This window comes from Lissotriton vulgaris, chromosome 6, assembly GCF_964263255.1.
Source record: "Lissotriton vulgaris chromosome 6, aLisVul1.2, whole genome shotgun sequence".
Classification (NCBI taxonomy): domain Eukaryota; kingdom Metazoa; phylum Chordata; class Amphibia; order Caudata; family Salamandridae; genus Lissotriton; species Lissotriton vulgaris.
The window spans coordinates 323,754,660-323,781,350 of NC_141694.1; the positions used below are offsets into that span (position 1 = coordinate 323,754,660).

At 45.7% G+C, this 26,691-nt stretch overlaps 1 pseudogene; it reads right to left on the bottom strand.

Moving 5' to 3' along the window:
• Positions 1-10,743: 10,743 nt before the first annotated feature.
• Positions 10,744-11,975, bottom strand: LOC147707302 (uncharacterized; annotated as a pseudogene).
• Positions 11,976-26,691: the final 14,716 nt, after the last annotated feature.

Sequence of the window (26,691 nt, forward strand, 5' to 3'; positions counted from 1 at the left end):
CTGCCTATGAAAGTGCAAAATAAATGTCAACCACTCAGGCATTGGATATTGCATCTTATTGCTACCATTTTAATTTCAATTTTAAGCCTCCAACTCCTCAAGGGCACTCTCGAATCTCACCAGTTTGCCTTGTATCAAAATGACTATTCCCCCTCCTAAGATGCTTGTGAAACTTTGGCCTCCTTTATCTAAGAGATCGAGGTCATTCATGACTGTATTTTCCATCTTATTTCATGCTTTCCCATGCAGAATCATTACAAGCCTTCATCCCTCGTATCCTAGTTCTCCCAATGATTAAGGAAGAAGGGATATCTTCCTTGCTTACCGCCTGAAAGGCAGTCTATCCAGATGATGTATTTTCCAGTCCGGACTTTGAAAATCTTTATCTGCGGTTGTTACACCTGCTTTCTAACTTCAGCCTTCTAAGGAAGAGAGTTACGACTTGAAAAGTATGTTAGTCCTTTACAAGAAATAAGTCTGCAACATTCTCTGTGCTGGGAACCAAGTACCCGATTGTAGCACTTGACTCTGTCCGGCTAATGAAGCAGAGCAGTGCAAGGCCTATTCGGGAGGGGGTGTGGGCTAGTACCCCCAGTTTGCTAGTACGTGACAACCACACTCAATAAGTCATTGTCCAGTCAGTGCTTTATTTCATAAATATTACTTTATTGCAAACACACTATTACATACTATGCATCATTTACTCTTACATTAGTATTAACGTTTTCATGATGCAAAGTTCTCTATACATGTTGGTACACCCAAGATTCGTGGTGGTAGAGTATGGTACTCATTTAGAGTTTGGCAGGTGGCCCACCAGACCGCCATGCCAGCGAGGTTAGGCACATCTCCCCTGGTAGAATAGAGCCTGCCACACCTGGGAGCCCCACAAGGCAGGCAGAAATGTTTGTGCTGTAAGTGGAGCTGCCATTACCCTTGCCAAATGGGCACCATGTTTACTGCACCTTCTCAGCAGAGCGTTTTTTTTAAAGAGTATATTACAAATGGCTTTGACATACTGGGAATTTTCTCCCAGCAACTGGGTATCATTTATTTTGTTTTCTGTTGGGAACCACCGGGCTTTCAGTGACACAGTCTCAAACAGGAAAAATATACCTTGGAATGACCACCCCCCGAGGGAAGGCTTCTGACTTACATTGACTGATGGTTTCTGCCGTCGGAAACCTGGTCTCATAAGTACTGTTGTTGTACCGTGATGTGTGACAGTAGCTCTAACTGGATGTCGCGTTGAGGTGGCAAATGCTTAGGCGACTGCATGAGCCTTGTCCCAATGCATGATGTTGGCAGGTACTGTGTCTAGCTTGTTCAGCTGACATAGCACACAGTAAGAGTATAACAGGAGTTGGGTGTTATGTTGAGGTGGAAAATGCTTGGCAACCTCTATAGGTTTGAGCCATGTTTTGCACATGTAGCTGGGGTTTGTGTTTAATGAGTGCTCTTTGTATGTCCTAGATGTTCTGCTCCTTAAAATGGTGCAGATGTAGGGTTTATCTGTGGGAGAGATACACAAGGGGTGGCAGTGCTAGTCCAAGGCTCACAAGAACAAACTACGTCATCTGTCTAAGCTTTGGACACCAAACAAGTAAGCATCCTGTCAGCGTCTGCCCTCCACCCTAAATTTTGGTGCAGTGAAAACAAGGAAACCCATGTGTGGAACCAACCTCCCCAACAGAGCTGCCTGAACCTCCTACCCTCTGGAAGTGCAGTTTCTATGTCCGCCATGGCCGCAGTGAGCATCCAGGTGAGCTTTACGGGTGGACGGCTGATATGAAAATCCATATGTTTGAAGTATAGGGACTTGGATCAAGTGTCTCTCTATGACCCAGACTGGCCCACACAACTTGCAAAGGGTTTCTCCACCACTAATAAAATGGAGTGACGCGTTTGCTAATATGACCTTTGCCCCCCACGCATCCTGTTAGTAAATTCAGTGAGCAGAACTTCCAATAGGAGCAGAGGTCTAGACAGGTGTTGCTGTCTTTATATTTTTGTCCATCTGTATTTCTGGGTGGAAGAGGAAAATGCGACCTATGACAGACACTTTTAACCCCTGGCTCAAACATCTCCTCTGCATCCTATGTTTCTACAGGGAATACAATTTTCTGTTTGGAATATTTCATGCCGAAGAAAATAAGGCATGCTGTTGCAGACCTTCAAGTATTGTATTTTTAACTCTTTAGAGCCAATTATTTGGGAAAATTCTAAATGTATTTTTGGGATTGTCAGCACAGCCCTGAAGTGTCAAGATTCTATGTTGGCGTAGCTCACCTAAGTGTGTTTGTTGCCAGTAATTATGTTAGAACTTTTTTAATTGAGGACTACACATACCATAATGCAAATAGAAATGAAAAACAAATGTATGAAATATTCACAGGTTTAGTTGGGAAACTTGAGAAGCTTGTAGCGCTTTAAGAAAGGTGTGAACCTTCAATGCGTTAGCATGTCCTCCGACTCCGGGGCTGTTTGCAACCCCTGTGATCTTGCGTCACTGTCACATGGTTGCAGTCGTGACATTTTAGCTACCAGCACTGTTCATGCTTTATGTTTTGAGTCCATACGTGCAGTGTTCAATGTGAAACTGCACGTCCTAGAATGCACAATGGTGTTAGTTAACAACTGTTACTAGTTACTAGTGTTACACCCAGCATGGAAAACTTGACACTACAATTTTGGCAAAATGACAGCAGTGGAATGCTGAGTGAAGAGACCCTTTGCTGCTGACAAATGTGGTGGTCAGAAGTTTATTTATTTCAAGAGTTTTATATAGCGCTGGCCAGACCAGAGGGTATCGGAGCGCTTTACAACATACGTGTCAGGAAATCACACAGTAATGCAGTATTATTTATTAAGTAGTCATTCAGAAGCAGCAATAACATGTTAATCGATGACTGAGGTAACAGCTACGGGATTTTTTTTCTCGATTCTGCTGTATTTTTTCAAGCGCTTCCGTCATCACATTTCAATATTGTAATGTATGTTAAGGGTTAGTTAACTGCACCAGTTCTGCGGTGGGTTCTGACGAAAACAGAAGTACATTACTTTTGTTTCCACATGCATGCATGAAACATACATATTTTCAGAAGTATGAGGAACTAGAATCCATTTGTGTCCTTTAGGTAGCAGCAAGTAACTTCCCGATGTTGTTTTGAAATCCTGAGGTGAGCGGTTGCTTTAAAAGATGGTGGAGGCACAAAGTTTTGGGTGTGACAAGAAGGTTTCATTTAGGAGATCATAGATTCTACGCAGGTGTGTAGCTGCACAGGCTGTTGGAGAGGTACTTAGGGGCCATGCCATGGGCTACCTTGAATGCAGGTGCAATTAACGCCTACCACCCAAGCCAGTTTTTTTTATGGCTTTAGGGGCCTCGACCTGTCTTAATTGTCACACTAGTAGCAGTTTGATGGTTAGTAGTTTTATATGTACTGTCATTGGCAGCACTGGTAGTGGCAATGGGGTGTGCTAGGTACAGTAGCCTTCTGACGAGGGCCCGTGCACTTGTTTTTATACAAATTAAGCAGTCAGTAGGTTGTTAGAGAAGATATGGGTGTGGTGACGAAATTAGTTGTTCCTATTTCTTGAGAAGTAGGGAAGTAGAGACACTGGGGATGGTTGGAGAAAACAGAGGGGTCAGTAGTAGGGCTTTAAGTGGGCCGGGTGTTGAGGGGTCTGAGCACCGGCAGTTTTATTAAGGGGGGGCTTGAAACGGGTCTCTATCATGCTCTGTTTTGAGCCCTGGCACAGGCAGTCTGGTTTTTTTCCGGACTGCAGTGACAGCAGTTTGCTGTCACTGCAGTCTAGAAAAAAGTGCCAGGGCACAAACAGCCTGATAGAGACCTGTTTCGAGACAGCAGGCACATCGATGTGCGCTGCCCACACTGCTCACTTCTCACTAGTGAACAAGTTACGGCATGACGTCATGCCAGGTGAGCGTTGTGGGGGGAAGGCAAATCCTTTAAAGAGTCATTTTCTCTCTGGATTTCCCTTCTCTTTCTAAAACGCAAGAGCAGAAACATTGTGGTAGGGTCACCAGGGCTTTAATTGGAAGCTTTTTCAATATTATATGTAATAACCATAGTTGCAGCTTATTTATATTATGCAACAAATAACTATTGGCAAAGCCAATAGTCCTTACTGCTTGTTGTATCATATATCTAGATGCAATGACAGATACAGCAAAATACAAGTCGGTCGGCACACTATGCTAAACACAGATTGTTAGCGTAAGTGTTTTAAAGCCACGCCCCTAATTACACTGGCCACGCCCCTTTGAGAGACACCCCCCCCCGACAGTTTTTTCATCCCACTTAAAGCCCTGGTCAGCAGTGATCTGTTTATGTAAAATACTGCAGATTTTAAACAAGTAGGCCAGGTGTCAGAGGTGCGGCACGTAGGCCAGCGTCAGACTAGAGGCGAGGAAGAACTGAAAAGAGAGGTGGGAGAATGGAGGGCCTTGGACTTCAGAGCCAGAGGTTCATGTCCAGATGGAGCGCAAGGACTGACAGCCTTTGTCACTAGAACGAGTTCCCTGCGACATGCTGTGACAAAGTGTGAGAAAGCTGGTGGATGAGGAAATGAAGGGGGCCAAAGGTCACAAGTGGAAATCATGGGAAGACAGACTCCTTTCGAGGGCTGTACATCGAGTGCCATAAATGTGGTAATAGTAGTATCTGTTATTTACAGTACCTAGAATCGGCAGAACTGTAGCAGACAGGGTTCAATAAAAACATTTTATTTCTCTGTGATGCAGGAATAATCATAAACTCTCACTTGGCCTGTTCCATTACCTAAAGAAAATTTGGAGCGCCTAAAGGCGATTGAATTTTCAGAGAGTGCTACAAAAGAAAGCAATCCTGACGTGGGCCAATTTATAATGGCAGCAATGGAATGAAGGGGAGTCCTTCAGCTGCACACCTGGCGGGGGGGCAGCGGACTGTGCGGGGGGGACCAGAAAGAGGAGCTGCATCTGAAGCAGTGAATGGGCGCCTTTCTTTGGCGGCGGGGGAGCTTGCAAAAGCCCCCCTCGCTCCCCGCAGCCCTCCTCGCCTTTGTGCGGGCCTCACCTCGGAGCCTCGGCCAGGTAGGAGCTCTCCCTGGTGAACAGGGGTTAACGCTGCTCAAGCAGGAGTAGTGTTCGGCCTGGATCTTTAAAGCGCATGCGCGCAATAACACGCATGCGCACTAAATCGGCAGAAGAGTGGGGAGCTTAAAAATACAATGCAGGCAAGACATGGGGTTTCCACATGCGTGGAAACGCCGGGGGTGTAAAGACAGATGGGGTGGGTCTATTGATAGTACAGGGGCAGCTCGTGATCTCTTGGAGAATGAAGGTGGTGGCGGTTGCAACATCGCCTTGCTTTATGTGCACGCTCTAGTCTTTTATGCGTTGTTTATGGCTCTACGATACAAAGGGTATTTCATGTTCATTATAATGTGACACCGCCTTTCCAGTCGATATTGCAAAACAATGAAACAGTTCTAAAAATAATGGTGCAGTGTTAGTATTTTTATTGGTATATATTATTTTTGTACAAAAACAACTCTAATTATTTTTTGGAATCAATTGAACGTTACCGAGCGCAATTAACACCCGCGTTCCAAAAATGTATGGTTTTGTAATATGTGTTTTTGCAACAAGTGGCTCTATAATTATTTCCCAGTATTCTTCATTCCACTATCTGCCGTTCCTTGCCACTGTCATCACACAATCATTAGTAAAGCCAATAAGTCCTGCATTGGCTGCCTGCTCTTGGCTTTGACAATGTTTGTGTTGTTTGCGACTGCTTTTTGTAAAATTGAACACAGGAGAGTCCTTATTGTGTGTACGGTCAAATTGTGCGAGAACATAATGCAGCCACTCATTAAGACAGTGACTGAAGTAGACTGACCCATTACCTCATGGTTTTCAGTGCAAACTTGTCCTAAATGATTATACCAAAAGTGTAAACGTCCCAGATTGTACCCATCATTAATGTAAGGGTTACAGGGACATACACAGTATGGGGCACCAAAGGACACATACGCTTATAGGCCGCTCATGAAATACGGACGACAGACACACATGGACAGTCATATGAGCCGGAAGTCACGAGCGACCCATGCCCCTTTATTTATGCTCTCTGGCCACGCCTGGCCAGAGAATGATACATAGTGTGAGAGTGTTTCCGGGGATGATCTACTATGGAGTAGGCAACTAGACCGCTACATCCCATCCCAACTTGGTTTTTCAAACAGTCAATAGAAAATAAATTTCAGCATACAAAATCAGCTAGTCTCTTGTTGGGCCGGGAATTCCACCTGAGATTATAGGGGTTCTGGCTGCTCTCTTGTTCTTGCCGGGGACTCATCGGACCTTGATCGTTATCGGTGTCTTTTGTAGCGACGAAGTCCAAGGTGGGTTGAAAATGTGGTAATGTACCTGCTCTCCTCCGATAGTGTCAACCGGTGGTAACCAGCATTGAGGTCTAATTTAGAGAACCATTGTGAACCATTGAGGTCGGCTAGAATGTCGTCAACTGTCTGTGTTAAGTGTCTCCCACATTTTATGAGGGAGACACTGTTAGATTCCGAGGTGAAGCTTCATCAGAATTGCCTTCAGCCACGTCCGGTTGCTCCTCGGCGGCTCTCGACAGCTCTGCCCCCCCGGGATGTTCTGACTGAGGGCGGCACTTCCTTGAACCATGAAATGTTTCTTGTTACTGTTTCGCCATCCCGCTCTGCAGTGACGGCCGTTCCTTTGGTCGACTTGACTGTCCACAGTCCGGGCTCATAGGAAGTTCGGAACTTTCCTCCGCTCCACCGATTCCGCAATAATACATAGAACCCCGGCTTCATCACACGGATCATCGCTCTTTGTCGATGACTTGCTTTGTCTTTGGTTTTCTGTCTTTTTGCTTGGGCACTCGCAGGGTCTTAAGGCTCTGGCCTCCAGCTGTCTGCCATGGGTAACATGCAACAGAAGTATATAAAGAAGTATATAAAGGTTAAAAAACAGCGTCTATACCTCACTTTTGTTGATTTATCATCAGCTTTTGACTGTGTGTCACACAATAAATTGTGGGCAATTATGGTCGAACTGGGGGTAGACAATGCCATTATATGCTTTCTGAGAGATCTATATTCAGGGGCCACCGCAAGTGTCCGATATGGGAAAGATGGTGAATGCAGTAGACAATTCGGGATTGGTTGGGGTGTACGCCAAGGGTGCGTTTTAGCCCCCTTTTTATTTCTGTTATATATAAATGGCCTGGAGAAGCGCCTCGTGCAGGAGGGTAGGGACATGCCTATGGTGGGTGGAAGGCCTGTCCCTGCCCTGATGTACGCTGACGATGCCGTTTTGATGGCACGCACCCCAATGGCTTTACAAACTCTGGTGACATCTTTTAATAGTTTCATGCTTGGCTTAGACTTGAAAATTAATTGCTCCAAAACCTTTTCTATGTATTGTGGGTCAAGAACAAGCAAGCATCTGAAGCCAATTTTTATAAATTCCAATCCCTTAGAAAGGACCCCCACCTTCCCATATTTTGGGATATTGTTTCATGAAAGTGGCTCATGGACTGCTGCAATTCATGCTAGATCTCTGTTATTTTCCTAAACTATTATGGCCTTACAATGTTTCATGAAAAAATTAGGAAAAAAACCCATAAAGGAAATTTTAACTATTTACAACGCGACATGTTTAGCAGTAGCTACCTATGGATCAGGTTTGTGGGGTTACTCAAATACTAGTTCAATTCAAACTATGGAAAATACGTTTTTACGCTACATCTTGTCCGTGCCCGGAAGTACTGCGACCATGATATGCCACGCTGAATTGGGAGTACCTTTTGTTACCGAAACGATTAAGATTCAGCCAATCCTCCTTTGGCATAGGGTTTGGACAAACGATGAATGTGTGGTTAACCGGGCTATTTTAAGGGATATTTTAGGACTGGACAATATTAATGATTTTAAATGGATATGCTACGTCAGAAACTTTCTTGAAGAATTAAGTTGCCCCCAATACTTTGAGGATCCACTATCAATGGCACACATATCTAGAAGAGACTTGAAAAACTTGTGTATGGCCTATCTCAGGGATAAAAGACATATTGAGGAGGCGAGAAAAAAGACTGTTTCTGTCCATCAGGATATTTTATGTGGAGAAAAATTACAGCCATATTTATCATTGTATATGTCCAATCATGAACGCTTCCTTTTAACCCGGTTTAGACTTAATATTGTTTTTAGGACATTATCCTTTCCTGTGATGAATTGTTGGTCGAAAGATTTATGTTTTTGCCCATGTGATGATGTGTCCCCACAATCTGATATACATATACTATTTTTTTGTAAATTTTATACTTTTTTCCGAAGGAAACTTATCATCCCTATTCTCAAAGATTTAAATGTATATAGATGTCGCTTAGCGTTTTTAGAGTGTCAGAAAATGGAAACTGTTTTTATGGTAGCCTCACTTGCCGAATTTTTAAAATTAGTTTTTAAGTGTCGTAAAACAATTCAAATGAATTAATTTTCTATGTTGTATATATGTATTCAATTTTGGTGTTTTTCTTTTGTGATTTTAAATAATAATTACTTAACCCCTTGTAAATTGTACCTTTTTATGCTACTTTTATGGTTATTCTTCTTTTTTAACCGAATAAAGTATTTGAATCTGAAGGGTAACATGTCTCGTCGAGGTCCTGTAGCATGAGTGACCACGGAGATCGTTGCGTTGTACAATGAGGTGTGCTGCAGTATTCTCTCAGACACTGTTGTAGAGCAACTTCTGGATCTGTATTTTCGTCCATCGCTATGCGCAGTATTTTGTTGGTGGTGCGCATAAACCGCTCGACCTCACCATTGGCTTGTGGTCATTGCGGGGTAATTCGGTGATGCTTGATTCCTAGGCGTGACAGAAAGTCTTTGAACTCGCTGCCTTGGAATGGGGGCCCATTGTCGGTCTTGATGGCATGTGGCAGCCAAATAGTGCAAACACCTTCTCCAGGACAGGTTGCAGATTGGCAAATGCCGTGGATGGCAGAATTTCGACAATTGGATATTTGGTGTAACTGTCGATGAGAACAGCTGTGACTCTCCCGTCGGGGAAACTTCCGAAATCAAGGCTTACCCATGGCGATGGGGCGGGGTCCTCGGTGATCACGGGTGCTGAGGCTTCGGCGTTGCTTGTGAGTTGACAAGCTCTGCAGTTGTGCACAACGGCGTCCACGCTGTCCTCTAGGTCTGGGAAACACACTTTTTCCCTCATCCTTGATTTCATCCTCCCGATGCCTTGATGACCCTCATGTGCAAGTATCGTTGCTCGTTCTTGCACGTTTTCCGGTACAACAATGCGTCTACCCCTTAGTACGATCCCGTTCTCCGCGGAGCCGAGTTCGTTTCGAACTTTCCAAAGTTTTCCCAGGCGGGGCCTGTCAGGCTCACTCCACCGTGGATGTTCTTGAGGAATCCTTCCCACTAGCCATCCTTCAGAGAGTCAGCTTCTTGTTGGTGGACCGTGTCTTGGTCCATATGCTCCTTTATTTCTTCTATCGAAAGAGCTCGCAGGCACGACCACTGGGCGACCATGTTGACAAACTCTTCCGTCCTTGTTTCTTGATCTCTGTCTTCTTCTTCCGTTGGCGCTGGGTGGCGAGACAAAAAGTCCGCCGGGTTCTTTGCCCCTGGCCAATACATCAGTTCCATCTGGTAATGTTGCAATTGGATGGCCCACCTTTCGATCCTGGGAGGTGGGTGAGGCGCCGTTCCTTTGAACAACGGGACAAGAGGTTGATTATCCGTTATCACTCGAAAGGGGTGTCCGCTCACATATAAATGAAAGTGGTTGCATGCCCACTTGATGGCCAGTGCTTCACGCTCTATTTGTGAGTACCGGGCTTCTGTTGCTGTTAGTGCTTTGCTCACGAAAGCTAACGGGACCCAGGTCCCTGGCTCAGTCTCTTGGGTAAGCAGAGCTCCGAGGCCTACCGGGCTGGCATCCACCAGCAACTCTGTGGTGTGCGTGGTATCAAAGTAGGCCACTGTTGTGCTGTCTAACAGAGCTGATTTCACTTGCTTGAAGGCTTTGTCTTCCTCTGTGGTCCACTTCCAGGTAGTGTCTCTCTTCGTAAGATTTCGCAGTGGTTCCGCAATGGTTGCCAGGTTTGGGATAAATCGCCCGCAGTATTTTGCCATCCCTAGAAAACTCCTTACTTCAGAGGCATTGGTTGGAGCAGGAGCGAGTTGAATTGCTTGGGATTTCGTGGGGTCTACTTTGACACCCTCCGAGCTGAATACGTTGCCAAAGAAATCAATTGTCTTGTGGAAGTATTGACATGTTTCCATGTGAAGGGTTACGCCATGTTCTGCCAGTCGCTAGAGGGTGGCACGGAGCCGTCGGTGGTGTTCTTCAAGGGTTTTGGAGTGAATGAGAATATCGTCACTCACATTAAGGACGCCGGGGAGGCCTGACAGATCTTCTCTCACAGTGTTCTGAAAGATCTCCGCTGCTGAAGATATCCCACAGTTCAGTCTTTTGTACCGACGAAGTCCAAGGTGGGTTGAAAATGTGGTAATGTACCTGCTCTCCTCCGCTAGGGTCAACTGGTGGTAACCAGCATTGAGGTCTAATTTAGAGAACCATTGCGAACCATTGAGGTCGGCTAGAATGTCGTCAACTGTCTGTGTTAAGTGTCTCCCACATTTTATGGCCCGGTTAGGTATTCTCATGTCGATGCAGTTTCAAATCTTCCCCGGCTGCTTCAGCTTTTCTGCAATTACCAAGGGGGATACCCAAGGAGTTGGCCCTGTTACCATTTCGATCACTCCTTGTTGTTCCAGCTTCAGGAGTTCTTGTTCTACTAGTGGCCGGAGGTGGAAAGGGATTCGTCGGTGTCTTAGCCCAACAGGCTGGACTGCCTGATCTATGTGCAGCTTTACTGGTGATCTCATAATCTTTCCTAGTCCTTTGAACAATTGTGGGAACATGTCCAGAATGTCGTTGGTCTGGAGAAGTTTTACTGCGTTTGCAAACGCAATCAAATTGAGGTCTTTTGCAGTGTGACTTCCAACGAGTATATCTGCTTCTCTGTCAACAACATGGAACGTTGGTGTTACTTCTTGGGTCTCTGACTTCACTTTAACCGTCATCTTACCTTTCAATGGAAGTGGTTTTTGGCTTCCAAACGTGAGAATTCTGATCTTGGATGGGGCAAGTGTTGGCTTCGGGTTCAGCTGTTTGTAATGATGCGACCCCATTACGTTAACGTTCGCCCCTGTGTCGATCAGGCCTGTTACTGGGGATCCGTCAATTTCAATGTTGCACTTGGGTTGCGGTCGTCGTCTCCTTTGAGGTAACCTGCAAACAACACAAAATAGCACTCTTCATCTTCTTCCGTGGAAGAATCATTCAGGCGTTGGGTGTGGCGAGACGAGGTTTTTGTTGACCGCGGAGTTGCAGGTTCTTCTAGAGCTAGATGTCTTACGGCTCCTGTCATTGTCCACCTTCCTGGGTTATTTCTACCTCGCGAGCCTCTACGACATACGCTCGCGAAGTGGTTGGGGATGCCACACTTGGAGCACGTCTTTCCCTTTGCTGGGCAACTTTCTGGAGGGTGTTCTTCTCTCCCACAGTAGCCACACTGCATCCGTCGCGGTGTTCGGGTGGGCCACCTTCCTCGCCCATCCCGAGATGATGTGCAAATGGCGTCAGCTCGCTCCACCTTGACATTCACTACTTGATCAGTTTGTTGGTTGAGCGCGGTTTCCATTGCAGTTGCTCGGATGTCTGATAGTTCGTGTGATCGAGCGAGGATCAACATTTCTTCTAGGGTTATGCGGGGTTGCCGAAGTATGAGTGTCCGCAATGTCTTGTTGCGGCAACCTTGGATGAGTTGTGCCGTCACCTCTTTTGTCTTATCGTCCTCAGTGCAAGTACTTGCTAGTTCTCTGAGGTGTGCGTGAAAAGTGTCCATTGACTCTCCCTCACTTTGCCTGGCTTGTCTTAATTTGAACAGTTCGCAGTGAGGGTTGAGCTGGGGGTCAAAATGAGCAGCCAAGGCTCTAACCGCAGCATCATAGTCGGTGGCTGCGCCGGTGTTTGGGAGGTGCGTAAACAGTTTGTATATTTTGTCTCCTGCGAAGTGTAATAGCAGTGATCTTTTAACGGCTCTGTCTGTTTCTTTCGTAGCCACAAAGTAATTGCTAAGCCACACCTTCCAACTCGGTAACGCAGTCGCTGGGTCGATTAGTTCACTGAATGGTGGAAGCGCAGTGATCTGGGTGTGTACTGGATGTGGAGGCGCAGGTGGGGCTGCTTGCTGTTGAGCTGCTTGCGCTGCAGGGTTTGACTTGGTGTCCCCTTACTAGTTTGCACCACGATTGTGTTGCCACGTGCCTGTAACTCCCTGCGCCTTTGTGTTGTGTTTGCCAGTGCTTGTTGCCTTTGTCTTGTCTTATATGTTTACTTTCCTCTTTCTCCTTTCTTTTTTTTCTCTCTTATGGGGATGTCTCTTTTGCCGCCGTGTAGTTTAGGGCCCCAGGGGAGTTCTCCTTGTTACTGTTGCTTGTTCCCTTTCTGGGCAAACTAGCGCTGCTTTTGCCAGTGCTTGTTTGCCGTAGTCCGTCTGGGGGAAAACAATCTTGTTGCCAGGTGCCGCACTGCTTGCGCGGTGCTTGGTGTCAGCAGCTGAGCTCTTCGGCTCCTGTCTGTTCCGTTGCGGCCTTGCGTGTCTTCTTTCAGGCTGGTCGGGCCGTCGGTGATCACTGTCTTGGCCTCTGCGCATGCGCGCGGCCGCTGGCAGGGGTGCGGGAGCTTCCGGCTTTGGTGCGGGGCTGTCGGCTAGCACGTGTAGCGCCTTCCACTGCTGAGACGCTCGGGAGCTTTTGCTGGACTTGTGTGCCGCTCACCTCTGGGTTTGCGGACGATGACGCTCCCCTCCAGCAAGCCTCCTCGTTGCGGGGCTCGCGCCGGTCAGTGCTGCCTGCAGATTCAGGTAGGCGTTGCTCCTCCGGTGCAGGTGTCGGGAATTTGATATCCCACCCTCGTCGACAGGGTTAGGGTTACGGGGACATACACAGTATGGGGCGCCAAAGGACACATACACTTATAGGCCGCTCATGAAATATGGACGACAGACACACATGGATAGTCGTATGAGCCGAAAGTCACGAGCGACCCCGGACCCTTTATTTATGCTCTCTGGCCACGCCTGGCCAGAGAGTGATACATAGTGTGAGAGTGTTTCCGGGGATGATCTACTATGGAGTAGGCAACTAGAACGCTACAATTAATACAATTATGATAAATTCAATAATCAATACTGACACATTCTTGTTAGCATGACAGCAGGTGGTTATAGTTTGAAATTTTATGTAAACAGTTAATAGACAGGATGCATGAAGTACGCCATCAGTAAGAGCGCAAGCACTTTAGCACTGGTTAGATGTGGTAAAGTAGGTCCAGTCCTAAGGCCAGCAAAAAATGAAGCCAGCAAAAACAGGAGATCTGAAAGCAAAAAGTCAGACTAAACCACACCAAGGATGCCAGGTCTAACATGTGTTGCCCCCAGTTGAAAGTTAGGAGACCTATCCAACCCCTTAGGCCGAAAAACCTGAAGACACCATAATATTTGGCATGGTCTGTTCCAGGTCGTTGTTCCACCGTAGAGTCCCTTCCAAGTTCTCCAACCTAGTCAGGACCTGGTTGGCCAACCTCTGGGAGGTGGCATGGGTGTTCGTAAACCTGAAGGGCATTACCCGGAACTGGAAGTGCCCTTCTGGGGTAAAGACTGCAGACCTCACTTTGGTCCCCTCGGTCAAGGCAATCTGCTAGTACACAGATATTAAAAATCTTGATATTGCGATAGCTATCGGGAAATTTATGCAGGGAGTATATAAGTTCCCGATCTGACTGGAGGCCCAAAAATAGCCAATAGCCCTATAATCTAAATGAATTATGGTTTTAAATTGTGCAAAGGTAGTTTTTAGGATAATATAACTTTTATTGCTCAGAATACGAATTTGTGTTATGTGATTTTATATGATAAAGTATGAACTGTGGTTTATAGATCAAATGGTCTAAATAAACTTTATTTTTGACTTGACTTGATATTAAGTCAAATGTGCTGAGGAACTTGGCAGGTCCTAGCTGATTTATGATTTCCTCAGCTCAGGGCATGGGGTGTGTTTCTGTCTTGGTGCCTCCAAGGACTACTGTTGAGCCCACAGTAGTCCACAAAGAACCCAAGTTTGGGTGAGACATCTGGAGGATCAGCCTTATGGACCAACACCACTGGACTGGACCAAGGGCTTAATAACCCCAACTTAATACTGGCGCTCACCTTGTCAGACTACAGATTAACCAAGGACTCACTACATGGTGTACCCTTGATATTGATATTGGGGGCAGCATGCCTATGAAGAATAAAATGTACAGATTGTCTCACCTTGTCAGACAATCTGTGCATTTTATTCTTCACTGGCATGCTGTTCCCAGTATCAATATCATGGGTACACCATGTAGTGAGTCCTGGGGTAAGGGAGAATGAATAGGCACACTGCCCCACCAACTCTTGTCAGTCTCCCTGTTGGTCTAGTGTCAGTGCAGGGGTGAGGCTGATACCCTCTACTGACCAATTCTGCTCCTTAGAAGAAAGGAGGTCAAGTAGAGGTTCACTTTCCTCTTCCATCCCCTCATCAGTGATTAGGAGCATGGTTAGCTCAGACCTCTCTAAGTGGGGTCTAAGGCGATTGACATGAAGGACTCTTAAAGTGGTCCTTAGAGTTTTGAGGTGCACCAAGGAGGTGACATCACTCTTGTGCTCCTTCACCTCATAAAGGCCCAGACCAGTGGCCTTGCAGAGCCCTGGGCACCACAGGCTCCATCACCCACTTTTTTTTGACCAGGCTGAAACTCAACCAGAGTGACATTCTGGTCATAATGCTGTTGCATGTCCTCCTGACTGGAGTCTAGATTCTCCTGTGCGAGTTTCCGTAAGTGCGCTATCTGGTTGCGGAGTGTTAGCATGTAGCTGAACACATCCTGGGAGGGCCTTCCTTGGAGCTTTCTCCCAGCCCTCCTTCACCAAACTGAGATGTCCCCTCACAGGGTGCCCATTACAGAAGTACAAAGAGGCTAAAGCCAACCGCCCTTGTCGATACCTCCCTGTAGGCAAACAAAAAGCATGGTAGTAGGACATCCCACTTCCGCCTCATGGGTTCTGACAGGCCCATAATCATTTCCTTTCTGGTCCTCTTGAAATTTTTAACTAAGCATGGGCGAATTTTGCGAATCTGGCGTTCGCGATGCGTATTTGCGAACTCGCAATCCGCAAAATCCGCGAATTCTCGCGAATTTGCGGATTTTTTTTGTGTGTTCGCAAGGGTTTCTGCCAGTTCGCGAGGGTTTTGTACCAGTTCGCAATTGCGAACTTACTTGTCGGCTCGCAACGGTCGCGACTATGTTGTTTCTACGTCTGGTTCATCATCACAGGTTCCCAGCACCCTCTGGTTCACCACTGCCACCCTCTGTTTCACCCATGCCACTCTCTGGTACCTCAATGCCACCCTCTGGTTCATCACTGTAGATTATGGGGGGGGGGAATGCAAGCACACCTGCCCTGCTTCAACTGACGTGAATTAATTTGGGGTTGATTTATTAATGTGTCACTGTTTTAAAATTCCAGTCTGGCACCTGCTTCCTTATCTGTAATTTGCTTTCTGTTGCAGTGCAATTTTTTTCCAGGACCTTTGTGGCCTACTTGTAGCTATTCTATGAGCCTGCTGTGAGGGTCAGAGCAGGTTCATAGAATTGTTGCAACCAGCAACTGAACTCTGGAGGGGCCCCAGTCAGGAAGCACTACAGGGAATGGTTACTAATGATGAGTTTGAACTTTTGCACCTGCTGAGTGCTTTCAGTTTTGCAAAACTCGTTTTCTGCAGAACAGCAACTGTAATGCCCCAAACAAACATAGGCAACTGAACTCTGGAGGGGCCCCTCAGGAAGTACTACAGGGAATGGTTACTAATGATGAGTGAACTTTTGCACCTGCTGAGTGCTATCAGTTTTGCAAAACTCGTTTTTCTGCAGAACAGCAACTGTAATGCCACAAACAAACTTACTTGTGAAAGTTGATTTCTAATCCAAAAGTGATCCAAAGAAAGTCAAAAGGCCTCAAATCCAAAAAAGTGCAGGCAAATGTCAACCTGAGGAGTTATTCTGATAAAAATCATCATTTTCAGAAGGTCTATGCTGCTTGCTAGTGGATTTCTTGTGCAGAATTGCAAATTTTGTAATTTCGCGAGTGCGAGATTGTTGCTGCCCGCCGCACCTACATGTTCGCAATTGCGAACTCTCGCGATGCGTCGCCAAACTCCCGCGGGATCCCGCAGCAAGATCCAAAATGGTGCAGCACTCGCAAAATATTGAGAAAAACAACTTGGCAAACGCTGAATGACGGTAAGTGAACGCCGCACGCCGCAATATTGTATCACCATGAAAAAAAATCAGCGGCGTGCGAATTTGCGGATTTTCGGTAAATTCGCGAGAGTTCGCGGATTGCGAATTTACCGAAAATCCGCAAAATCCGCAAGCGGAACGGATTTTCCGCCCATGCTTATTTTTAACAAGTCCATTGGTTTGTGAGTGGTAAGGAGTGGAGACTTTGTATGTCACCCAACTCTCCTTCCACATGGACTTTATGTATCCTAACATGAATTTGGTATCACAGTCGGATACCATCTTCTTGGGGAAGCCCACATGGTTAAATATCCCCTCAAGGCTGTGACCACTGCAGCCTCAATTACTGTCCATAGAGGGATAGCCACTGGGTACTGGGTGGCATAGTCCACCAAGACCAGGAAGAACCTGTTGTCCATGGCTGTCTTGAGGTCCATAGGCCCAACAATATCGATGCCCTTCCTTTCAAAAGGGGTGCCAACAACAGCAAATGGTTGCAGGTTGTGCTTGCACTTCCCCCCTGACTTGCCACTGGCCTGACAGGTAGGACAGGACCTGCAGAACGCATCTGATGTCCTCCTAATTTGAGGCCAGTAAAAGTGGGTAACAAGCCTGTCAAAGGTCTTGTTCTGCTTCAAATGATCTGCCAGGGGTACAGCATGAGCCATCCCCAGAAGGAAGGCCCTGCAGCACAGGGTGACCACCAACACACGGGTTGCACCAGGCTCAGGAGCCTAAGGCTCCCTATACAGGAGACCATTCTCCCATTAAAACAAGTGATTACCAGAGGTGTCACCAGCTGCCTGGGTCTTGGCCTGCTGCCGTAGACCCACAAGAGTAGGGCACTCCCTCTGCGCCTTTGCAGAACTCCTCCCTGGTGGGACCTCCTTCCTGCTGCCAGTTGGCCAGCTCAGGCTGGTTTCATAGTTCAACCACATCGTCCCCTGTTGGTTCTCAGGTGTCCCCCTCAGGGCCAGCCTCCGCCTGGATTGTGGGAGTTTCAGGAGCGAGTATCCTGCTTCCCTTGCCCTTCATATTCTTGGCAGTCACCTGGGCTATTCTTCCAGGCTACCGGTCCTCTCGACTACCCTCTCTAGCTGCCATGGGCCTTGTGGTCAGGCACATCTACTCAGGCAACCCTAACATCTCCAAGTGGGACCTGAACTCCACCTCCTTCCAGGCGGTATGCTCCAGATCATTGCCAAGCAGACAATCCACACGTATAGATGGATTTACAGCTACCTTCAAGGAACCTGAAACCCGCCCGCTCCCATTCAAAGGGAGCCAGAAACACTGGATAGTAGTGACTCACATGGTTGTCATCTGCAACAACTTGTTGGAACACATTAGGGACTACCTACTCTAAAGTCACCAGATGACATCTGACAGTTGTCATTCTGGCTCCAGTGTCTGTCAAAGCCCCCACCCTCTCTCATTGATGGTGACTCACTGCCTGTATTTCCTAGTGTTACTAGGCATGTGAGTTCTCTGCACATTCTCTACATCACCCAGGGATACTAAGGGAACCTCTACTCTGTCCCCCACACTAGCTGAGACAATGCCCTCCCCAAGCCCTACCTTTGCCAACCACAGTGACTGCCCACCGGTGGGGTGCTGTGCACACCTCAGTCACTTGGCATCCCCCTTGAAGTGCCATTCCTGTTGGCACTCCTAAAACATAGGGGTGCTGTCCCTGCAGACCCACTATCACGGAATGATCTCTTTTCTTTTCAGTTGGGGGATGGGTGTGCTAGTCTGAGGAACTAGTTTAGGCCCTTTAGAGAAGTCTTTGCTTTTAGTTTTATCCTCCCTTCTTCCTTCTGATGGGGGCCCTGCCCAACCTTGTGGTGATTTTTCCCCAGATACCTTATTATGAGCCAGCTATCCACCTCCTTGACAAGCTCCCTAGGGGTCAGTGAGCTTACTATCAATCAAGAAGTGCTGGCGCAGTTCTGGAAAACAATTACTGAGAATGTGCTCTCTTGCCAACAGATCATACAGCCCTTTGTAATCATTCATCTCACTGCCCTTCACCCAGCCATGACGTGCCTTGCAAAAGGAATCCACAAAATCCACCCAGGACTTCTGGGGCAGCTTTTGTCTGTCCCTGAACATGAGCCTATACTTATCTGGGTCAGACCATACTTTCTAATAAGGGTTTCCTTTGTGGGGGAGATAACTAATCCTGTCCTCCTTTTCTAGTCCTCACTAGAGAGATGCCTCCACAGAATACCCCCTCTATTGCATCTGTAAGGCAATCTCTTAAGCCTCAAACCACTTATCAATATCGTCTCTCACATCAAAAGCAGACACCAGAACTTTGGGAATGTAGTCCCTCTTGTCTTCCAGAGGACACAGAAAAAATGCTGCCACCATCACAGCTGGACTCTGCTTGTCTGGTCTTGATGTACAGCTCCTTAAGGCTCCTCTCATAAGCCAAATGCTCCAAGGTAATCCTCTCCTCTATAGCCAATTTCTTTTGCTCTTTCTTTCTTTCCTCCTGCCAATCAACTCTTCTGGGGTCAGGACCTGGCAAGACACACTGGTCCCTGCACAAAGAGGGATCTCCAATTGTAGGAGTATTTTACCATCTTCCTCCACAGGTTCCGGTGGATCTTCCTCGAACCCTTCCTCATCCTCCTAGATATCTGCTTAGTTGGGAAATTGATGGGCCTGTGCCCATGCCCTTAAAGGTTTCTGGAGCTCTGCCTTCTCAGTGCTCCTCTTGGTGGGCAACCCCCTCTTCTGACAAAACCCTTGAGCTGGACCCCGGGGTAATCGCCAGCTCAAACTCCAACTTTGCAGGTGAGGTGACGGACACAACAGCGAGGTACAGAGAGAATAATGTTGGAAAAAACGAAAAGGCCAATCAGATAGAATTTACTTTAATTAGTCTGAGATATGGAATGATAATGTACACCAAATTACTGTATAGCACTGACCAAACACAAGTCCTATCCCACCGCTGCTCACCAATTTTCGAAACTGGGTTGTTGGTTGACGGTTCTGTTAGCCATGGTCATGCAGCAACCACAATCCTAGTCGGTGTAAGGCACAAGCAAACCCCAAATTAACCTGTGCTCACTCTCTGGGAGGTTGGCGCAGAGCAGTCAGGCTTAACTGAGAGGCATTGTGTAAAGTATTTGTGCAACACTTCAAACAATGAAAAGATCACACAAAAGACAGGTTTAGAAACATAGAGTAGAAATTAATAAATAAAACAAGACCAAAACTACTAAAATCCTGTTCCACGTTCACGACCAGATACGGGACCGCTTTCTCTGCGCAGCGTGTATGTTCTTGGACCCAGTGAAAGCTTTTAATACCCTCCTATGTCCATATCTCTTCTGGGTCCTGCGATTAAGGGTAGTGGGGCCCAGACTCCGGGCATATACCAAGCTTATATATTCCACATCCACCTCTAGAGCGAGCCTGGGGCCCCTCATATCTTCTCCATTCCTGGTGCGAAGAGGTACCCGCCAGGGTAGCCCGCTCTCCCCTTGCTATTCACCATGGCGATGGAGCCTCTGGCAATCCACCTCCACAATGGGAGTGAGAGCTGGAGCATCTAAATTGCCGAATCTACCCATGCGGTATCGTTGTATGTGGATGATGTGCTCATCTACGTCCGTGATATTACGTCAGACCGCTCCCCCATACTACGCACACTACAGGACCCCGAGGTAGTGGCGGGTCTAAAAGTAAAATGGTCCAAATCGACAGTATACCCCCTTGTGCATGATCTCCCTCCATGTCCAATACGATTAGGTGGCATCAATCTCTCTTCTGGAGACCCCAACCGGTTCAATACCTAGGGGTCCAGTTATACCACACACCGCGAGATCTCTACAAAGGAAATTACCGCAGGGCAATGGCTGGCATCAGATCCTCCATATATTTTTGGAAGGATCTCCCCTTAGCTGTCATTGGCAAAATAGCAGTTGCCAAGATGATACTCGTTCCACGATTACTATACTATTTTGCTAATCATCCGGTGGTTCCTCCTCATTCCTTTTTCCGGGAGCTGGACACTCTCCTCGGGATCCTTATATGGGGATCAGGGTGTCGGCGTATTGCCCTCGCCAAACTACAGCTGCCCCTAGATCAGGGAGGGTTGGTGCCCCTCCTTTGAGGCATACTTTCTGGCTACCCAGCTCCAATGGGTCCAGAAAGCGACAGTACAATGTAAAAAAGTCAAAACAAACATTCAAAACAAAGCATAAAATACAAGGTATTTGTTACACAAAGTGTTTAATTCACACTGGGTATTGACCACTTAATGAAAATATTTACATATTATTACATGGTGGGAACATGGTGAGGGAGAGGAAAAAAGGGGAGGGTTGGGTAATAGTGCTTTAGTGAGGATCGAAAAAGTGATTGAAGGATAAAGTGTCAATCAGAAACAGTGCATCACTTAAAACACATGTGTTTCATTCATAGAGCCTATAAATCTCAATTCAGCAGTAACGATATACAGCCATGTTTTCAACAGTAACACAATATGAGATATCTGTTGTTTATGCTGGCTATGTGGTAAAGTGTTAACGTTTCGACCCCTATGAAACTGTAGGCAGTTGCGTCCCTTACGGGTCTTATTCAGGACAAAGGTGTGGGGGTGAGGGAGGGCGTGATCTAGGGAAGGACATGAAATGAGCCTTAGAAACATAATTTATGTAAACCAGAATTCAAATAATGAAAACAGGGATTAAATCCACTATTACCATAAGGCCTCCACACAAAGGCTAGGGGCGTAGAAGGGCACGTTGGCTCCTGTGGCGAGAGAGTAACCAAACACCTGAAAGGATTAAGGTGCGAGATCAGTGGGGACCCAACTAGATATAAAGAATTAAGAAAAAGCAGCCAAAACAAGGTCTCTTACTTCCTACAATGATAAACTTTAATCATGTCATGCTGGATGAGTCGGATGCTGCTGACACGATGGAAAAGATCTGTGGAATATGGAAGCGGTATATCAATGATATATTTTGGATTTGGACTGCTGATTCCAGGGCACTGGGCTTGTTCCACTCTTGACTTATTGAGAGAAGCCCTGATATTCAATTCACTATACTTTCTGACCAGAGTGAAATATATTTTGTGGACATAACCATTAAGGTTGAGGACAATCAACTTTACACCACTTTGTACTGCAAGCCCGCCGAGAGGAACTCCCTTCTGAGGTACAATAGTCATCACCCTAGAGGACTCGGAGACAATCTCCCAAACGGGCAATTTCTGCACAATCACAGAAATTGCTCAAAGAAGAGTGACTATGGCACAATCAGAGGACCTGCGAAACTGACTGATGGAGCGAGGTTACCTTAAAAGGGCACAGAAGAGGGCTTGGTATAGCCCACGGGAGAACCTACTCACACCTAAGTAGAAAGACAAAGGACCCATGGACAGGATGACATGTGTCACAACCTTTTCGACTAAGAGCCATGCAATTAAGAAAACTATCAATTAGCATTGGAGCCTTTTATCTGATGACAAAGAGCAAGACAGTCCTCCGATGCATTCTTTCAAAAAAGCAAAAAGCATCAGGGAACAAGTTGTACGCTCCTTTTTAGAGACTCTGGAAACACCCTCAATCAGATCCATGTGGAATCTACCACTGATTCATGGCCCTTTCAAATGTGTGGAGTGCAAAGCGTGCCCAACAACCATTCAAACTAAAGAGTTCACCTACCGGGGTCACGTGATCCCCTTGAAAACTTTTTCCAACTGTAACACAAACAATGTAATCTACAGAATTCTATGTCCTTGTGATCTTACTTACATAGGCCAAACCCAACAGAAGATGAAGGCCTGTGTTCCTTAGCACTGTAGCTGGATAAGATGTGGAACACAGGGAGCACCCCTTGTGGAACATTTTGCTACTATGAACCATAATCCGGATGATATACAGTGCTAGAAAAAGCACCCCTAGGCCCAAGGGGAGGCAACATTGGTGCCATTCTTAACTTGAGGGAATGAAAGTGGATGTCCCATCTTGACTCTATTAGGAATGGCTTACACGAATCAGAAATTAGCCATGCTCAATTTGCTTGTCTGACATTTGATTAACAACCATTCTGTAATCCAATGTATGCGTCCAGTACATATAAGGCTTCTCTACAGTCTTTATAATGTGCTCTATTTGAACAAATGTGGACCTATGGACCCAGCAATATGTAATACCACTAGGGAATTTGTTGTGAGGTATAATGTAGTAAATGGCAGCAGACAGAAATACTTCAAGACGTATATTTATTAGCCACAGCTGCAGCAGTCCTAGAGTAACTGTTTCACATAGAGTCACTTAACTAGAATCCACACATGACATTCTAGATTCCAATGACATAATGTTATAATGTAATGGACCCAAGATCACCACAATATCTCCCTTCTTTTACACAAATGAAAGTAGAACAAACAGTAATGAATTAGAATGACATCAATACATAAATTACAGTAATGAATTAACATAACATCAATACATAAATTACATAACTATGCGGTTAAATATATAATAAGGATGAACATCAATCGCGAAACCTTAAGGGTCAACATCAATAAATACATTACATAAGTATGCAGTTAGATATATAATAAGAATGAACATCAATCGCAAAACCTTAAAGGTCTGACAATATTCTATCTACTACTCTTACGTTCAGATTCTGGATGAGTAGAACACTTTGGTTCAATGACATGAATATCAAAAGAGGAAGATGAAGGAGGAACAACACGAGAATGCAAAGATGACTTGAATTAAACACCAGGATCGTGGGGAGGAACATCATGAGTATCCACCTTCACCACTCTTCCCTTATTCCAACATTCATTTCTGCTAGTTCTCACTGCATTCCTGGTCACAACCTCAATTCTGACAGGAGGTTTAAATTTCAACATTCCCTTAAGAACATGATTTGGATTCTTGACACGAACCCAGTCTCCTACACGTAGTTTGTTTTCCACGTAGTTTGTTTTCTGTGGAGAGTGTCATGATGACCTTTCATTTTACCTTGGAACTCTTCCACTTTGGGTCTCACAACTTTGTCCATATTTAACATGTGATCACTTTTATGCTGACACTCTCTTAACCAGGCAGGACATAGTCTAGAGGCAGGTGGCCGTCCTCGCAATACTTCAAATGTTGAAATGCCTGAAACAACATTAGGACAACATCTATGTGACCACAACATTTCTTTAATGGATTTACAAATATCAACCTTGTTGTGAATGGCCCATTGAATGCACTCAACTAATGTGCGATTCATTTTTTCTACAAGACCATTGGCCTGTGGGTGATATAAAGCAACGCACTTGTGTTTGATAGCATTGTTGTCAAGAAAACTCTTCATCTCTTTTGAAACAAACTGGACACCATTGTCCGAGACAATTTTTTTTTTTCAAAAACTTGATAACACTAACAGTATTAGGTTCTTCTACAAACTTTACCTCCCACCATTTGCTGTAATAATCACCAACCACGATAGCAAATCTTAGCTTCTGTGGAAGTGTACCAAAAGGACCTATAAAATCTATGGCGAGCTTGGACCAAACAGTGTTAGGTAATTCAATGGGCTGTAGAGGAACTACTTTGGTTTTAAGACCTTTATCGCTAGTGGCACAGACAACACATTTGGTTTGTCAAACTATCGCGCTTATCTTCAAAAGTGCTCAGCCACTTTAGTTTGGTAATGTCAACAAATTATGCCACATATCCTTTACCGCACTGTCTGTGAGTTCACTTAAGAAAAACTGTCTGCGTAATCTTTAAATGACACAGTTCGTTTCTCTTGAATACAGTACCGCACAATGCTGCACAAAGACTTTTTATTTTTAAATGAAATGTACCATCCATAAAATCTTTATATTTTTGATGCTAATAGCTTGCGCTAAATCCCAGCAGTCAAATGAAATTACACAGGCCTGTTTGTTTTTCTTTTGCCTGGAACATACTCCTCATGAGAGTGTATTCTTCTCACTTCTTTAGTTAAACGCAGGGCTTCTTGATGCGTGGATCCTTTGCTGTGGCTAAATCGCCGCCAAATTGTAGTGAGGTATAATGCAGTAAATGGCAGCAGACAGAAATACTTCAAGACTTATACTTATTAGCCACAGCTGCAGCAGTCCTAGAGTAACTGTTTCACATAGAATCACTTAACTAGAATCCACACATGACATTCTAGATTCCAATGACATAATGTTATGATGTAATGGACCCAAGATCACCACAGGTTTTCATAACTGTGCTTTTGTCCCTGTGTTTACAACTGTGCTAGGCCAACTGTATATTAATGTGCAATGCTACTGTGTTACTATTTTCTCATGAAAGGACGTAAATGCAATCATGCGTTGTCTATTCTCTATGCTTTATAGAGTTGCACAAGTCACCCTGTACAATAGGCCAATTGTAAATCTTTGTACATTTCCAATATGTTACTATTTTCTCATAAAGTGTCAACAATGCAACCGTCAGGTCTGGAGTGGTAACAGTAACGGTTTATGCAATCCATGAGATCATTCCTTTAACCCCTTCCGTGCTCCCGTCGGCTGTTGGCCATCGTAAGAACTACCTGGCTGGTGCTGCGAATGGCCAACGGCCGACGCGGCCCCGCCCACTCCTTAGAACACCCGCACTGCGCCGAAATAACGGCTGCGGTAAACGGGTTAACCTAGGCCATTGGGAGACCCCGGTTTTGAAAATACATCCTTTAGAGCCTTATCGAATGCAACATTTTTGTTCCGCTTGATTCCACTTTTCTCAACTCTTGACTCGTCCATTTCCATCATTAAACTGTTTTTACCATGAGAGGTTTAGGTTTTAGCATTAGGATGGGAGTCTTTCTTCTCGGACTCGACCCGTCTTTCTGTAAGCTGCGAGGCAGTGAGCGCCTGCACGCACGTTGTTTACATGCGTGATTGACAGCTTTATTTAAAAAGCTGTCCCCCAGCCTTCCGGTTCTCTCTACTAGAACATAGGCATTCACTTGGAACATAGGCATTCACTTGGATTAGAGGTAAGTCTTTTGGAGCACCCGCCCTGTCCTCATTATCTGTTTTACGCACCACTGCATTCGAGTGTGTGCCGTTCAACATACATAACCGCTTAACCGCAGCGGCAATTCAGCCACGGTGCAGCAGCTTTGATGAGCGAGCGGGGCCGGGTCAGCCAACGGACGTGCGCAGCACTACAGAGGTAGCGCTCCCAACGGCTGTTGGCCGACGGGCGCATGGAAGGGGTTAATTTACCTCCCCTCATTTCTATTTTCAGATGCAAAGATTATCAGGAGCCGTCAGGCCCGCTTTGAATAGCACAGGTAATTACCCGTGCAGTGTCATGCTCCTGCTGGTATTGCACCCTTTCTCTCTCTTTTAGCAACACACTGAAACCGATCCCTTGTAACCTTTATTTCACACATTTGATTTACAGATACTTCTGGATTTACTGTGTTTTACCGATAACTCAGGTACATACTCTTTACCCGCCCATCTTGTCAATTATGTTTTGATGATAATGCCAATAGGTAGTGCAAATCCGATCCATTATGCTCACTAGTGGTCCCTTTATTCCACAGATCTTTTTCAGCATCACCGACTCATCCGGCATGACAAGATTAAAGTTTATCATTGTAAGATGTAAGAGACCTTGTTTTGGCTGTTTTTTCTTAATTCTTTATATCTAGTTGGGTCCCCACTGATCTCGCACCATAATCCTTTCAGGTGCTTTGGTCACTCTCTCGCCACTGGAGCCAACGTGCCCTTCTACGCCCCTAGCCTTCGTGTAGAGGCCTTATGGTAGTAGTGGATTTAATCCCTGTTTTATTATTTGAACTCTGGTTTACATAAATTATGTTTCTAAGGCTCTTTCCATGTCCTTTCCATGATCACGCCCTCCCTCACCCCCACACCTTTGTCCTGAAGAAGATCCTGACGTAAGGGACACAACTGCCTACAATTTCATAGGGGTCGAAACGTTGACACTTCACCCCATAGCCATCATAAACAACAGATATCTCATACTGTGTTACTGTTGAAACATGGCTGTATATTGTTTCTGCTAAATTGAGAGTTATAGGCTCTATGAATGAGCCACATGTGTTTTAAGTGATGCACTGTTTCTGATTGACACTTTATCCTTCAATTACTTTCCGATCCTCACTAAAGCACTATTACCCTCCCATCCCCTTTTTTCCTCTCCTTCACCATGTTCCCGCCTAGGGACATTGTTACATGTAATA